General features: G+C 42.5%; 1 protein-coding gene and 1 pseudogene across 1 annotated transcript in view; one reads left to right on the top strand and one right to left on the bottom strand.

Annotated features, from left to right (window-relative positions):
• Positions 1 to 17697, top strand: part of OGFOD3 (2-oxoglutarate and iron dependent oxygenase domain containing 3) — a 127145-nt gene that overhangs the window by 96977 nt on the left and 12471 nt on the right. The window contains exons 10-11 of the mRNA XM_073311041.2: positions 836 to 930; positions 1069 to 1245. The gene's annotated coding sequence lies outside the window, so the exon portion shown is untranslated. The remainder of the gene's footprint in view (positions 1 to 835; positions 931 to 1068; positions 1246 to 17697) is intronic.
• LOC140897757 (small nuclear ribonucleoprotein F pseudogene) lies at positions 9234 to 9541 on the bottom strand (annotated as a pseudogene).

The following is a 17697-nucleotide window of genomic DNA, read 5'->3' as shown; positions in this document are numbered from 1 at the left end:
AAAAGTAATATCCATAGAGAAGAAATTAGAATTGGAAATGCAGTTTAAACTAGAAGATTCTTATTACTGCCTCTAGCTACAAAAAATAAAAGAATAATCAGGGAAAGGTGTCAATTTATAGACCCATAAACTGTAAGCCCAGAAGGGACCATCATGATCATCTAGCCTGACCTCCTGCACATCACAGGCCACAGAACCTCACCCCACTTCTGTAATAGACCCCTAACCTCTGGCTGAGTTACCGACATCCTCAAATCATGAGTTAAAGATTCCAGCATTTACTCTTGTTCAAACTAGAAAACAACCCGTGCCCTGTGCTGTAGGGGAAGGCCACAAAACTCCAGGGTCTCTGCCAATCTGACCTGGGGGAGGGATTCCTTCCTGACCTCAAATAAGGCAATCAGTTAGACCCTGAGCATCTCCTTGAGACCTACCAGCCAGACATCAGGGAAAGAATTCACTGAGCCCTGCCCAATCTAGTGCTCCATTTCCAGTCATTGGTGATATTTGCTACTAGGAGTCGCAGAACTAACTGCATGCGGAGCTCAGATTTCTCAGGCAGTATTGGCATTAGTACTTAAACATACTGTAGCTTCATGTGTCTCTGATCCTTCTTTGTTAATAGTTTTCAGTATCTGTGTTTCTTTCCCCAATAACTTTGCCTTTTTCCAAGAGATAAAAATGACTTTGTTTTCATTGGAGCTAAAATTATGGTGCCATATTTGCGGTCGCCCACAAACACAGTTATTCTTAAATACCGAATTATGTGATCTTTTAAAAAGTGTGGGTCGGGAAGACTTCTCTCAACGTTCCCATTCTTCCTTTCCTCTCGCAGACTCTGGGAACAGCACTGGGAATGGTTGCTGGAAATTGGGATCTAACTGAGGCACTACTAAGGTGCTCAAACACTCCGATGTTAGAGATAGAATTGTGAGTGCATCTAAATTACATTTATTTATACCCGGCTATCAAAACTCTTTAGAAAGCTTTAGAGCAAATAGCCATTACATTTTCTAAACAAAATGACCATTTAATAAAATATCTTGTATATTTACTGCTTTCATCCAGAGAGATGAGTGATTTGCTCTATGAACCACAGATACATCTGACAGCTGCTGCTCATCGTAGCCTGATTCAGAGTCAGGCGCATCTGTGCTTGCTGAAGCTAATTATCTGAAAATAATGACAACAGGGAGGAAATCCAGCTAATTGATTCACATCATGGGAATGGTGTGGGAGCTCCAGGTAAGTGCCTATATGCTTTTGCCAAATATCTGTGAACACTTTTATAAATTGCCTTTTCTTCCATTTCCTAAACTCTCCTATTGAGCTGATGACTAATTCCCCTGTCTTTCTACTTGGTGTTAAACCTGTAACAAGATACCCAGAACTGTAAGATTCTTCGTATGACCAGCTTCCTATTAACTGTCAGCTGTTCAGTCCTGAAGTGCCTACCCCCATGTGATGTTAGTGCGTGGGCACACTCACTTGTGTCCATCACAGTTGGCCCCCTTCCATGTGGTCATGCTAGAGGTTTGTCTTTAAGGTTCCAGGACTGGCCAAAGGAAGATGACAAGATTAGTTTCTTTTTCCTGGCCTATACTTAGGGCCCTACCATCCATTTTGGTCAATATCACGGTCAGAGGATTTAAAAAATCATAAATTTCCTGATTTCAGCTATTTAAATCTAAAGTTTTATGGTATTGTAATTGTACGGGTCCTGACCCAAAAAGGCGTTGGGGGTGGGGGGTTGTCCACAAGGTTATAGTAAGGGATGTTGTGGTGCTGCTACCCTTACTTCTGTGTTGCTGCCTGCAGAGTTGGCCCCTCAGTCATCAGCCGCCACTCTCTGGCCACCCAGCTCTGAAGGCAGCAGTGCAAAGGTAAGGGTGGCATGGTGTGGTACTGCTTACTTCTGCACTGCTGCTGGTAGGGCACTGCCTTCAGAGCTGGCGCCCAGCCAACAGCTGTTGTTCTGGCCGCCCAGCTCTGAAGGCAGCACAAAATTAAGGGTGGCAATACTGTGACCCCCCTAAAATAACCTTCCAACCTCCTTCCAACTCCCTTTTGGGTCAAGACCCCCAATTTGAGAAATGCTGGTCTTCTCCATGAAATCTGTATAGTATAAGATAAAAGCACACAAAAGACCAGATCTCACGGGAGGAGACCAGATTTCACAGTCCATGATGCATTTTTCATGGCCGTGAATTTGGTAGGGCCCTACCTATACACCTAAATGTCTCTTCATTAAATCCTGCTTACTGAATCCCCACTGTGCTCAGTCATTTGCTCACTCCTCCAAAAAGTGCCTAAATTATTACACCCCTCAAATATTACCCCAGCAGCACATATTGCAACCTACATCTTACTTCATTTGTATACACAGTGTGAATATACATTAACTGAAATGTTTTGTGATAATTTTGTATAACTTTCATACAGAAATAAGCCCTAGTCCCACTATGGGACCACTCATGTACTGAAAATGTTTGCAGGATCAGGTCCTTAAATTTACATACGTGCGTAACGGAAATGTAGGAACATTATGACAAATAAGAGTTTGACTCTTGCGCAGCTGATTGAGGCTGCATAAGCAGCTTCCCGACACATCGAAGACCTTAACTAGCATCTTGACTCATCAGCATAACTCCTATTGACACCACTGGACTTTCCATGGGCAGAGTGAAGGCCATATATATGCCCCTAAGTTTGTAATTTAGGGCCCAATGTGGCTTCCATTGACTTCAGGGCGATCAGCATTGATCCTTTTAATATGGAATCCCCAAAACTAAATGGGGCTAGTAGTGAGTGATGGTGCCTACTTGTGAAATTCTCATTTTAAGGTAGTACCATTAATTTACTAAATGTACATGGTCTGTGAAACTGAACTGGGGGGAGGGACAGCTTTTTAAAAGGTTATCTAGTTTATTTTTATAGATTTTATTCTGATCCTATGTCATTGTGAGGTCTTAGTTGGCTCCACACCTACCTTTAAAAAGGGAGTTCTGGTCTAACTATGCAATTACTGCATTTCCTTCTCCAATCTCCAGCATCTAAGAAAATCAAGCTGTGTTCTTCCTCCACAGGACTCTCTCTCACTCCATCTTTTGTATCAATTACTGAACTGTGCAATCATTGCAATCTCCTTGCACACAGCTTATTTTCCCAATCACACTCAAAGAAGTTTGCGTTTTTAATATACTAGTAATATTGTCTGAACCCACTCAGCCAATGTAACCCATTCATCCTCTTTGAAAGGGCTTTATATTAGTTGAGGGAAAGATTACTGAGTGTCACTCCACTTTTTTATTTTAACAAGGTTTTTCATTCTTTGCCATGGTGTGCTTTTTAGCTAGCTTCCTTCAGTTTTCCAGGTACCTTATTATTTTCCTTCCATTACGAGTATTGACCATCCCTCAGCGAACATCCTTTGTTTCAGACCTAAATTTACTTCCATTTTGCACTGACCTGTTATTTCCTGTTTTGTCATGGAAATAGCGATAAAGGGGAGATCATTTTTACCTGCCGTTACATTATCTTAATATTTTCTCAGTATTTGATGCCCATAAATTACAGTGTCGAAACAAATTATGGTCATGTTCACAACTTTCTGGGCTCTCTGGGCATAGTCAGCTTCACAGTTAAGTGTTACTAATGCACTTCTGAATGAAATAGACTTCACACTCTGCATTTCAAGCAGACGACCCATTGGTATCAGTGTAGTAAGAGCCTGTGCCCCAAATCACAGCATGCCTTTGTGACAGAGATACTCTGTTACTAGACCAAAAGGAAAAATAATAGTGTTGGATGTGATGGTGGAAATTATTACATGCAGGAAGCATCTGGTTTGCCTTTTTCTGTTCTCTTATTGCACGTGCAAAGAAGTTGGAGAGGCATGATTTGGCCGTCACATGTTCATCTAGGTGTTGTATATAGTTATTTTTTTTTATTATTTTAAGCAGTTTTCCTTGGTGCTGATACACCATGATGATGACTTTACAAAAACTAGATAATTTCCTTCTCTGTGATTGGCTTGTTGCAACTTCCCTCTGACCCCAGACTCACCAGTGTGGATTCACACTCTCATAGGAGCCTTTCCCAGCATATTCCTTTGGCTGCTGGCCCTTTAAATGGGGGGAGAAGGGGAGGGAAACAGCACACAAACAACAGAAGCCCTAAAATGGCCATTTTGCATCTCATTGCTGCACCTTCTTCCTTACCAGCAGATGAGTAATTTCTTAGCTCCTATTTGTTTCCCAGGACAATCACTTCTGAGAAGGTGGCACATCCTCAGAGTCCCCGTTGTGTATTATTGTTCTAGATGAGAGTCACTGAGTACGAGTATGAAAAGTTAAACAGCATTCTGCAGAGGATTCAGTATTTACAGATACTGCAATAAAAGTAGATCACCTTTCAGTTTGTTTAGTGTAGTCCCTGCAGTTCTCAGTTCAAAGGAGATGAAACAAAGTTACTGTATTCAAAGTATTTCTAGTCTGTTTCAGTTGCTTTATATATTACAGTCCGATCCATCAAAAATCTAGAGCATAACTGCCAACTGTAAATTCCTTGGATTTTCTGCTTACTTTTCACTAGAACAATAAGAAGAAAAATTCCCTGGGATGCCTGACTCCCAGAAAAGAATTATAACAGGGAATCTTGCCTGCTGCCTCTTATAGAGAGATGACAGCAACCAATAATGCGAGCAAGAGTAATAAATTACTAGGCGGAAAGCAGCTAAAGAAAACTCACCCAGTCTCAAGGTTCCATATCATTGTCTAACTCTACAAGTCCATTTTTGTCATCAGCTTTACTGTTAGTAAAAGAGAAAACTAATGCAAGTAATCAGAAATAACTGTATCCCAGGCAGCTAGGTTCTCTTCTTTCAAATCCTTTCACAAAACTTGCTTCTTCCACAAGACCCACAACTCAGTATCATCTATCTAATCTATCCATCCCTCACTCACATAGGTGTGGTAGGTCAGCACTTGGTTAACTTGTTACAGTGAACATGCCAAGCTCAATGCTAAGCCACCTGAGGAAAATGCTGGGGTTTCTCTATTAGTTTTTGTTCTATTTTTAAATTAAACTTCCCTCTGGATCTGCTGCTGCATCTTATATCTCAATTGTGTTGTCTTAGGTTTTAAGCTCCTAGGGGGAGAGTCTGAAAACAGACTACAAAAGTGAAACATGAGCAGGTAATACATACACGCTGACTGCCCCCCTAAAAACCCTTTTAGGTGCTCACAGGATAAACATTTTCTGATTGAGGGTTTGGTTGGTATTTTTGGTGTGATAGAAAAAAGTCTACAAGAATAATCTTGTTCCTTAGTGTAACATTTTACAGTCTTAGGACATTATGGATAAATAATTTCATGGGTCCTAGTCCTCAGTGTTCTTCACAGAGGTATTTGTCCCAAACACCTTTATCTACTTGCTCATACCCCCATAATAACCTAAGCTCTGGCCTCTCCCCAGTCCTCTTCCCTTCCTAATGGCCCATGTAGCCTGCCTGAATGGCAGAAGAGTCTAGCTACAGACAGGAAGCCTCAAACTCCCCACTTGCCACGCCTCTGCCGAAGCCATAGGGTAACATTGTATGGGAATTGCTCATCAGTGCTTCGCTTGCATCAAACTGAAGACCATACAACCTTCTTATAAGCATGTGCTGCTCAATCTATGATGAAAGCACCCAGAGGCATTACATTTATTAGTGCCGAGAGCTTCACAGTCTAATAGCTTCCTTGTAGCTAAATGCTGCCCTTGAACTTGATATTTTTATCTCAAGAACTGGAACTTGGAGCCTCTCAGCTTCGTATTCTAAATGCATTTTGGCTCCTGCAGGTGGTTTGTGATCCAATGAATCCCTGTGTGCTGCAGACATTATCACTTTCAAGGCAAGTTAAACATGTTTCAGAACCTTTGCTGGGATATTTATCTAGGCCTCAGAGTCAGCAATTAAAACTTCTTCCTCTGCTAATCTTCCCTGAATTAGACACTCCTTACCATTAAGCACGTACAGAGGGGCTATAATCAAAAAGCATTTCCCATGTCTGAATCCTGCAGGGAGGTAACTTAATGACACACAATTCTAGGCTAATTATTTCTCCCTTGAGTCAGGCCAGCCTTGTGATTTGCAGGGGCCTGAGCAAAGGCAGATGCGAAGATGCCAGAGGGGGCCTGGGCTCAGACTCCAAGTTGCTTTTTGACTTTGTCCTCGATTCCCTTTGCCAAAATGGAAAAACAGGGGTCCGAGTAGTTTCTCCATGTGGACAACTGCTGATCAGGGTCACTGAGCCTTATTTCCTCCAAACCCACTCTCAGAAGTCGGGGAATGGGCCGCAGCTGCAGTTGTGAGCAAGTGGGAAGAGTCGCCCAGCCTTGGACATACTTGTGTCGGGAGTCTGCCTCCCTCCCAGCTCCACACAGCCACAGTTGAAATCAGTAGGGTGCTCACGCTGAAGTCTTGTTGAGAAGACCTATGAAGCGGCTGCCAGTCCAAATTAGCCCAAGTCTGATGCCTTAAGGGCATGCTGCAAAGCAAATCTTTCTTTCCCAGGGATTTGAAAGTGGGACAGAATTGGGAAGAATGCTTAAGGTTTGTACTGTCCCTGGGTTGCTAGTTAAGACTACGGTGCATTGAGCTCTGGAGTATTTTTTAGTTATGTTAGGATCTTGGAACATGAGCTAGATACTCTTTTTGGGTGTATAAATCTAAGCTAACTTTGCTCATGTAGCTTTCTTTGTGGGGTTATGGGTTTCTGAAATACAATATAAGTTCCATCAGGCCTGGCTCGTGTAACATGAGCTTCACCAAGCTACTGACATAGAGACAGGCAATGTTATTTTCTGTGGGCAGAGAGAAGAGTGGAGAGGTACTACAAGCTTGCCTAATCTTATCCTATCTCAGCCTGTGCCTCTTCCAAACCTATTGGCAATACAAATGAGAATTGTTCTGAGATGATATGCAGGGAAAGTGATGGTTTTGAGTGGCAAAAAAAAATTCTAGTTTGAGACTTTAGTACTTAAAACAAAGCAATGAAAATGTTACAGTCCTCAAGAGGTTTGAATTCTATTCCATTCAGAAATTTTGTGACCAGCTGAGCTGACATGACTCTGCTTTGCTATAGGGATACTGTCAAGGTTCTCAGGTTTTCAAATTAACTTGCTTTGGCAGTTCTTTCATTTCACATTTATTTTAAGATTTTTGTTCTGGAAGAAGTTGGAGTTTAAAGGGAAAAACACACAATATATTGTGAATGTATATAAATGGTGCATGTGGGCTTTCCCTCCACACGTGTGTCCCCATTTCTTTAGAGACACGCACTCTCCAGTCTAAAATAAACAAGTCACCCTCTCTTGGTCAGGGGCATTGCTTAGTGTGGACTGATCCACCTTTGTATTTCAGACGTCCAAGATCAGAAGATCGGAGTAGTTTGAGATCAGTTCCAGTCTCTTGTCAATTGTAGGGTCCATTTTGATCTTTTCTCTTGGAAGTTCAAAACAGTCTTTCACCCTCAAAATACAAAGGTGATCAATCTGCAGATGGAGACTGAAGGACTTTGGCATTGGTTCTACTTTTTTTTGCTCCTAGACATCTCCAATTTACCTCCACCTCAGAATGAGAACAGCTGCACTAGTCTAACTAGCAATGAACTGGCTGGCAGCCATTCCTAAGAGCTGTAAACAAGCACCTCCTTCCAAAGGGTTTTTACTCGTAAGGAAGCTTTCAGAGGAGGGCACAAGCTGCATCATCTTACACTGAAGGGGGAGCTGCCTTCACACTCATCTTCCCACCCAAGGAAAAACCAACGTTTTATCCATGTATTTTCCGTAGTGGCAGGAATCTGGCTGGGAGTCACAAGGCAGACAGGCTTTGCTGGGAGCTTTCAAGACTCATCTCCACTCAGAGCCAATGTGGGTGCCTCAGTGAATCTGGTTGGAAGTTCTACAGGATGACAGAGCTGTCCCTTTACAGTACTCCATAAAGTGTCTTGAGGGCCAAATGGAAGTGGTTCTATAGCCTGCCCAAATTTGCTGTTGAAAAGCCGCACCTGGTGTGGAGTTCCCACTTTGCTCAGGCTCAGAGGCCAGTGGCTCTCTCCTACTGAACAAGACCCTACTGGTAGTTGCAGGTGAGAATCTGGTCCTCACTTACTTTCAGCTGCTGGTATGTACACCAATCCTGGTACTGCAGGCTTTGTTTTTGCTAGTACTCTAGGTTTCCCATATAGGTGTCTCTATGTTGAGCATACCTCATTTTGTGGTGCTCTGACAGTCTCATCTTGTAAGTTGCTTAGTATCCTCTGTTTATGTTGACATCCATGGGAGATGGAGACCATCATGGGCGAATTTGAGTTTGGAGCAGCTCAAGCACCACGTTGGATTAAAGCATTCATAACTGAATAGGTGGGAGGGAGGGAAGTCTTGGATAGTGCCATCAAAGTCTTAGTCCTAGACGTTTGCTCTGACTACTAAAGTTATATGGCGGATCATGCAGATGCTACTGTGAGTAATGTGAACACACATTCTTACAATGATGCACCTTATCCCTCTCAGATTTTTTTTGCATAGTGTATCTATAGAAAGTATATTTGATGTAGAATGTGGCAAACAAAGTCTCAGGTAGGCAGAGTATTTTGGATTTGTAATCTGTAGTAGAGAGAGAGCCTGCTAGTTAGTTAAGTGCTTAAAGCCACTGGCATGCCAACTGTCTCTTCATTGCCAAGAAGTTGTGTGCACTGTCAGCTGTCCTTTTAGATTTTCTTTCCTCTACACCTTGCTGCTTCTGTGGAGTTAGTAATGCAGTGCAATTTAGGGGGACTTCACTGTCGTGAAAAGAAGAAGTTTGAGAAACTTTTTGAAGAATCCAGAAATTAAATCCTTTCAGTTAATAGCCTGAGTGAGTTTTCTTAAATGTTTGCAGATACTTTGGTGTGGTAGCGTTTCAATCTCAGTGTAATAACATCTTTATTATCAAACCTTAGGATGTTGCAAAGCCCAACCATTTAAAATAATCATAGTTTTTAAGCCCAATGATAAGTTGAGGGTTCTTTTTATTTCCCTTTTGGTTTGAGCCTTTGCGTTCATGTTTGAGCTTCTTTCTGCAACCAGGAGGGGTAGACATTTTTTATGTCAAGATTCTCACATCACCTGACATCAGTGTTACAATTCTGGAGGGTTTTTTTGTGTGTGTGTGTGAAAAACTGATCTTTATTTTCCAGAAATATACAAACTTATTCATTATCATCATCTTCTTCTACTCCTCTGATGTACGGGACATTGTTACATCTTATCAAAACTTCATCAAGGTGTCCTGACAACGCACCATCTATGTATTCTTCTGTGTTTGCAAGCTGCATGTTCATGTAGCCGTCGACAGACACCAGGTAGCCCTTGTAGTCCATCCCCCGCTTCAGCTTCACCATCACCAGCTTCCCCATCAGCCTATTCAGGAAGGGCTTGGGGTTCAGGGGCAAGCTCATGATAACGCTGCCTGGCACAAGGCAGCGGTAAAAACAAAAATTACTCGCAGGGCCGCATGTGCGCCCTCTGGAGTTAACTGCACATCTTCCCCATCCGTGGTCTGCTCAGCGGCTCCCCTTTAAGTCTAAGGCCTTCAGCTGTCACCTTGCTATTGGATGGAACTCCTGTCCCTCTCCCTACAGACCAAGAATTTAGACTTGCAGTCCTCCCTGCCATTTACTGTGACTATCCCAGCAGGTATGACCTTAGTCCAACACCTGTGGTTTGCTGTCTCTTCCAGGCAATAACAGGGTTACCAATGCCCAACCAGCTTTCACAAGAGCGCAGAACATTTATTTTAGGACAAAAGGATTAGAAAGAAAACATAAAACAATAAACAGCCTATACACCTGCATTCTAGGTGTCACCCACTTTCCATAGGGAGACCCTGCAGGTCCCAATCCTTCAAACCCTTGCAGCAGGATTTTGTCCTCTGGGTTACAATCTTATGTCAGTTTTTGGATCAAAATGAGGGACCCATAGGCAGTCCAGACTTTCTCTTTATACCCCAAACTCTTTCTTTGTCTCCTGGGCCTCTTGAACCCGGTCTGAGTCAGTCTGTGCAATTCCTGGAGTTTTTTACCTGTGCCAGGATCTGCAGTGATTACTCCCACACAAACATTAATTTTAGTCCTTTGTGGGAAGCTGAGTACCCCTGCCCCTGCCAGGGCATTAGAAAACAATCCCTAGCTCAGAGAACATTTATAGATACAAAAGTTTGACTAATCCTGGTGGCACATCAGTAGTCTTTTGAAATGTCCATGCTTCCAAAGTCTCCCCTCTGTCACACTAGGAGCTGGGGCTTTAAGAAAAACCCACAGCAAGTATTGTGAGATTTGTAGTCATAGGTTGGCAAGCTGAAGAGATTAATTCTGAACATCTTTCTCTACCAACCCACGCCCCACCCGACATAATCAGCCCTGGCTACTCCTCCTTCCTTTCACTCCCTGTGGCTTGTCTGAATGCTGGAAGAGCCCTGATTACTAGGCAGAAAGTCTCATGTGCCATCCCTGCCTTGCCTTTGCCACTGATAGCATTCCCTGCATGGAGCCACTCTGGACTCCAAGGGAGGACAGAACCTTGGTGTGAATGGGGCGGGGGGAAAAGGGGGTCTGAGGGGAGCTACTGAGACTCAGCAAGCAGTTGGGGGTAGCTCCAGGCTGGCAAGGGGCATCCCAGCAGTTCCTACTGCAGCTGGAGCCCCGTGCTCTCTTTCCATGCCCTCCCCTGGTAGCTGGCATCCTGTGCACTGATGCTCCCCTGCCCCCTAGGTGCTGGTGCCATGTCCCCCACCCCTGCCCAACAGCTAGCACCATGTGCTCCTGCCCTTCCCCCAGGCCATGTGTCTCCTCCAGAACCCGCAGTGGCTGGAAGGCAGGGAGAGGATAGATTTTGCTACCTGCTCCCTGGTGGCCAGCGCCAACTGCTCCAGAACCTATCTGGGTCCCACAGCCTGCCCTCACCTCCACACCCCGTCCCTCCACGCGCATGTGCGCAGAGGCAGAAACCGAGCCAAATCCTGCTCTCACCTTTGTGGGATATTGTGGAGGCAGAAAACATTTTTTGTGGGGGGGACGGGACACAATACGTTAGGTGCCCCTCCAAATATTTCTATTACGGGGGTATTAGCCCCTCCTTCCCCCCCTGATTTCACTGCCACTGCTGCACTCCATGCTAGAACCTCTGTGCTCCAAGCCTCTGTTGCTGATTGCCTCAGGAAGTCAAAAGGTTTCAAGAGCAGGAGCAGTGGGGAACAGTTGCAACACACTGCAGGCAAGAATCACAGTATAGGCCCTGAACCTAGAAACCCCATCCTCTCCTTTCAGCCCAGCCTCAACTAGCAGACTCCCCTAAGCTCCAGGAAGTCCCCTGAAGACATCCTCCTGATGTGAAACTAGTTCCCTAAACATTACTACTTTGCAACCTCGAGAGAGATGTCAGTGTGTTGGATTAGTTCAGCAATAATAAAAAGAGTGCAAAGTCTATAAAGCCTGTCCCTATGATCTAGCTCACAGGACTCGGTTAGTCTCCTACTTCGCTCATTCTGCCTGGAGTTTATTTTCTCACCATATAATCATTCAGTAAAACAAGACTTCAGATGCATACGTGGCTGTGAAGGTCTCTCACAGAAGATACTTCTGGAGGATGATGGGATATAATTTTAGACTTTGAATCTTACTTTAAAAATTACTTCCCAAGAAGAAAAATGATTAAGTGATGTTAGGTAGCTGAAGGATAAAATTATCCCATGTGGTCTGTTGCAATGCAACAGCCCCTGATTCTCACTACGTACTACATAAGAGAAGTTTGTTTGCACACATCCCTATAGCTGTAGCCACTAGCAATGCATATACAAAACTGTTGTGCAAGTAAGAGTTAATTGCATCAGAGTCTGAGGGTCAAGAATTATAGGTCTGTTCCCATCTCTAGCTTCTATTAGGCTCTCTACTGTCCAACCTTCTGTTAGGATAGGATTGTTCTACAGTGTATGAGCCAGATCCTCAGCTGGTATAAATCAGTGTTGCTCCTTGGAACTTGGTGATGCCAGTGGAGGATCTGACCGTATATATTTTCTAGCGGTTTATCCAGACTAATTGATGTTTCCTTCATATTTAACTCTGCTCTCACCTTCCCCTGACCTACTCACAACTCCAACACCCCTTATAGGCTGGACTCTGTGGTCCACTAAGACCATGTAAATAATGCAGAGTGGACTTAAAGCAGCCAAACCTGTGCAGGGGAACTCTGCAGAGCTACCTCCAACGCCAGCTGTCGTCTTTCTCCTGACATAAGGGGAAGGAAGGGGTGTTGGAGTTGTGAGCAGGTCTGGGGAAGGTGGGAGCAGAGTTCTGCTATGCTGACTCCATCCAAACAGAGCTCAGATGTAATGGAGAATAAGGGCCTAACCATCTTAAAATATGAATAAAAACCAGTCAAACAGGAAGGGGCCATCTTGAAATTTTAAAGCAGCAGAATAGATTAAGAATATGATTTCCCAGTTGAAAGCCTTGGAAAGCAGGGACTCTGAAAGCTGTGTAGTAAGGTAAGCTCTGTTTTGGACAAGTACATTTAGTAAGGATTAAACCAACTCTTAATTAGCCAAATGTTCCCCCCCCCACACACTCAGTTTTCCAAATTATTCAATAACAGACCAATTAAAATGAGTTTAGCATGTAATTACTATCTATTCCAATACTGCTGTCGCCGGTTGCAGCTTCCTAAACCACCAGCTGTTCACATGCTGAAAAATAAAGTCCATTATGCAGGGTAGATTGGTTTGAAATCAAGGCGATTTAAATCACCAAGTGGATTTATTTAAGCAATTATATAGTTTCATATTTTCAGATTCTTACTAATTGTACATTTTTAGTATGTTAGAAAATGGTGAATGATACGTTGCTCATTTACTAGGTAATTAACTTTTATTCATGATTTCTGTTAAGCTTCAATAGGATAGTAAATGGAATTTAATTAAACACACAAAACAGCTAATAAATTTATTATTAACTAAAACCCTTAATAAAATACATGACCTGTTGTGCCACATTTATAAAAGTCTAACTAAAAACGTAGAGGGTTTTCTCCTGATTTATTTTTTATGCAGAAAAGCAACCTTTAACTCAAAATTTTGACAGAAGCTCATGGATTCAGAATATTTATTTTTTATTTAAGATGTTTTAAGAGATTATAAATTTAGGCCTTAACAAATTTTGTATTAAATTCAGATTTTATTTTAAATAGGTTTATTTTTAAAAAGAAGAAAATATCATTTTAAACAACAAAATAAAAAAATCCAATTTAAATAAAAAATCTGATTTTTTTGATTTTTCAAAACCTCATTTATTTTTATCTGCCCTGCCCTCATGCCTAAGTCAAATAGCTGAGAATTGAAAAAACCCAAACCCACTCCACCACACATTTTAAGAAGAAAACATAAAGAAAGGTAAACTCTAGAGAAATCGAATGGGGTAAAGCTTCCTCTATAAGATTCAACACCTCTCAAATAAGATCAGTGTCTAGAACTCGATGTTTTAAAGGCTATTGTAGACTTTACAGCACAAAAGTGAAACTTTCTAATATTTCCTAACAGTGAAGCTGATTTTTCAGCTCTACTTTGCATCACAAGAAATCTTTATATAGCACCTTCCAGGAAGCCTCATTAAGCCTGCAAAAACATCAACAACAACCCACATCAACAGTCCTACTCACTGAAATAGAGATAGGGGAACTCCATAACAGAGCTCTGCATCAAATTTTAGAGCCTAGGTGCCAAACACCCACCCTTGGAGATGTATTTACATGGCCCACGTGGCCTATTCGGACTCTGCAGAAGCTAAGCTTTTGGTTGAAAAAGGGAAAAATTAAAGGGGTTATCTACATTAGAAAGTCACATCAGTACAACAACAGGGATTCTAGATACACTATATCTCGATGCATTTAGATGAGTTTAGATTCAGTCTTTTACCAACTTTTTAGCTAAATCAAAATAAGTGAGGTTTAAACCAGTTTAAGTGCATCAGCATTAAGGATTTGCACCAGTGTAACCAGCATGAATTTCAATAGAATTATGCTGGTGCAACTTTTCTAACGTAGAACAGCCCTAAGACTCTAGCTCACATGCCTGCAAAGATACTCGGTTAAATCAATGAAGTGTTATCTTCTAGGGTCTGCACGCCATCTGAAACAATAGCTGGGAGAGGTGTAAAATTTCCCTGGTCCCTAAAAATTTCATTGGGGGTTAAACTCTAACATCGGATAATGACACTAAATATCAAATATCAATAAACAGTTTCATTGCCCATAATTTTAGCAACTGAATGAGGAGTGGGGTGGGACTGGAGTTCATGGAGGAAACTAGGAGCTGCTGTTGAGATGGAAACACCGAGGGAAGAAAGGAGGATGAGAAACAAAGGTAAGAAATAGCAACATCCTGAAGAGAAGCTGATATTCCCACCGAGTGACATGGTATGTGACGACAATAAGGCACCAAACAAGTAGTAAATAACTAAAAGTTCAGTTACTACAAAGGCCATATATAATGCTTGCCCTTTGTGGAGCCCTCCCTCTGGTTAGTGATTTCTGCATTTTGAAGTACTCCTTTTCCTGCCCCTTTGAGTTCCTGTTAGAGAAGACAGGCAGCAAATGGTAATCCACCAGGGTGCTTGCTATTAAATTGGTTACTCCTCCCCCAGGCCTGTGACTTCCAATTGCTGTGCATTGAAGTGCGTCCAAGGTCCAGAATTTATACCCCAGCCAAAGCCTATATAGTGAGATGGAGAAGTCAGTCTCCTACACAAATAGAGTTTGAACCACAGGCTTTAGAGCTTTCCAAGACAGGGGTCCCAGTTAGGATGTGAGAGGAAAGAGACACTAGACATTTTCTATGAAGAGCAGTGTCTTTCCCAATACTATTTCCATGCTTTCTTGTTTTTAAAAACATGATTACAGTCCTTGATGAGGAGCAAGAAGCAGGTTTGATGTTCTTCTCGAGTCAGAGGTAGTGAGTTGCTGCTGTGTAACTCCACCTGCTCTTTTCACGCTCCGGCCCTGTCACTAATGCCGTTTTTTCAAGAATCTCTACTGTTTTGTTTCCCCACTAAATTCTTAAGACATACAGTACCACTGCTGGGGCTTAACATTCATAGCAGCTCAGATGGTTTATATATTACACCTTCCTTGTATGCAATACGAAAGCAACAGTCCAATTGTGAAAAGAGTAGGGGGTGTGAGGAAAAACTGCTGATCAGCTGCATTCTGGCTGGGGCAAAGGAGGCTGTCAGTGCAGGTGCCCTTTCTTAATACCCTTACATTTCCAGTTGCATTATGATTCATTCTCATGGTGGAATGTCACACCAAGAAGTAAAAACAGCTGGGGGCTTGACTCATGCTAGTTAGTTGGACTGGACATGGGGCTGTATTTCTTCTATGACATTCCCAGTTTAAAAATCTCAGGGCTGAACTTAAATTTTGTAGGCTGTTTGCATGAAGGGGTATCTCTTTCTTCTCACAACCATCCACCCTGCAGGGCTAGGCTGTCAGTCCTGCTTAGAACACACATCCAGTGTTCAGCTTTGAATTCCAGGTATTTCTGAGGAAGAGGAAAATAAAAGCACCAGCTGTTTTATTCCTTTAGATACCCAGTAACAGAGACAGTTGAGAGACACTACCTGGAAATAGAAACAAATAGAGCTTCTGGGTTGGGTCTGGCTGAGTACATGTTCTAGCAATGGGAGTAACTGTGACTTCTTTTCAAGTTCTTTTCATTTTATAGGTTTCAGAGGAACAGCCGTGTTAGTCTGTATTCGCAAAAAGAAAAGGAGTACTTGTGGCACCTTAGAGACTAACCAATTTATTTGAGCATGAGCTTTCGTGAGCTACAGCTCACTTCATCAGATGTTTACCGTGGAAACTGCAGCAGACTTTATATACACACAGAAATCATGAAACAATACCTCCTCCCACCCCACTGTCCTGCTGGTAATAGCTTATCTAAAGTGATCAACAGGTGGGACATTTCCAGCACAAATCCAGGTTTTCTCACCCTCCACTCACCCGGTGGAGGGTGAGAAAACCTGGATTTGTGCTGGAAATGTCCCACCTGTTGATCACTTTAGATAAGCTATTACCAGCAGGACAGTGGGGTGGGAGGAGGTATTGTTTCATGATTTCTGTGTGTATATAAAGTCTGCTGCAGTTTCCACGGTAAACATCTGATGAAGTGAGCTGTAGCTCACGAAAGCTCATGCTCAAATAAATTGGTTAGTCTCTAAGGTGCCACAAGTACTCCTTTTCTTTTTTCATTTTATAGTTTCCCTCACCTAATGGCAGTTAGAGCACTACAAATAAGTACCTTTACAGAGACATATTAAATCTGTTGGACAGTTAAAGTTTTTAGCCTCAGATCTTAAATGTCTGAGGTGAAATTTTGGCTCCATTAAAGTCAATGGGAATCTTGCCATTGCTTCCTGATCCCACAGGAGTGCAGTGAGTATGAGTCAATAGGAATTTAAAATGAGCACACACACAGGCTAAGCCACAGCCCAACCCTCAGCACAGCCATATTTTCCCTAATATATTCTTGGTAATTAAAAAAAAAAAAAAAAAAGACAGAGCTTCCTAGGGCAAAATTCTCAATGAAATCCACTATGGATAATCTCCATAAAAATTTAATTCACCCAGTCACTGCTTAGCTATACACTAGCACAGTATGAAGATTAGTGCAGCAGGTGGAGTTACCTGAAGACAGAGTATCTAGCAGTATGGGAGGACTTGTGGCACCTTAGAGATTAAAAAATTTATTAGAGCATAAGCTTTTGTGAGCTACAGCTCACTTCATCGGATGCATAGAATGGAACATATAGTAAGATATATATATATATATATATATACACACACACACACACACACACAGAAGTTGAAAGTTACCATACAAACTGTAAGAGGCTAATTAGTTAAGATGAGCTATTATCAGCAGGAGAAAAAAAAAAACCTCTAGCAGTATGTAAGTAAAGGACAGGGATAACCAGAAGAATCCTGACAGTGAGATGGCCATAAGCACTGTGGCCTCCCAGAGAAATTAAAAATCTGCATACCCTGGCAGAGATGCCCTATGCCCACTTCCACCAGTAATCACTTAAGACGCTATTTTGTCCTATTATGTGTGCACGCTCAACATACAAAGGAACGTCATATGCAAGAGTCAAATCTTGCAAGTTTCTCCCCTCTCCTGCTCTCTGTTGGACAGTTTCCAAAGGTGATTTGTGAAGGAATGGCCACTTCCAGATAGTGTGTCCAATGGGAGTGAATAGCCGCAGGGTTATTGTTGGACCAGTTCCTTCACTAAAGCAAGTGAGTGATAAACACAGCATGAAAGCATCAGGCAGGATTAACTGGCCTTGCTGTCAAGCGAGGGAACAGTGTGCCATGCTAGCTAGAAATAAAGAAAGCAGGCACGCGTTACAGATTTGCTGCTGTGGCAGCCCAGCTACCTTCTCCCTCTCCTTGCAAAAGGCATGCAGATTCAGCATCACTATCAAGATTGCCAAAGGTGAGAGAGGTTTGCTGGTTTAACGGTTGATCTAATTGCATCGGGCTAAATCCTGTTCTAGCCCCAGGTTACGATCGGAGTACTGTGTATTTCTCAGGTTGTGGAATCTGCCATAGAATCATGCTCCA

This window comes from Lepidochelys kempii, chromosome 14, assembly GCF_965140285.1.
Source record: "Lepidochelys kempii isolate rLepKem1 chromosome 14, rLepKem1.hap1, whole genome shotgun sequence".
NCBI lineage: Eukaryota > Metazoa > Chordata > Testudines > Cheloniidae > Lepidochelys > Lepidochelys kempii.
Note: the sequence above shows the minus strand (reverse complement) of the source record. Positions and strands in the feature narration are given on the sequence as shown.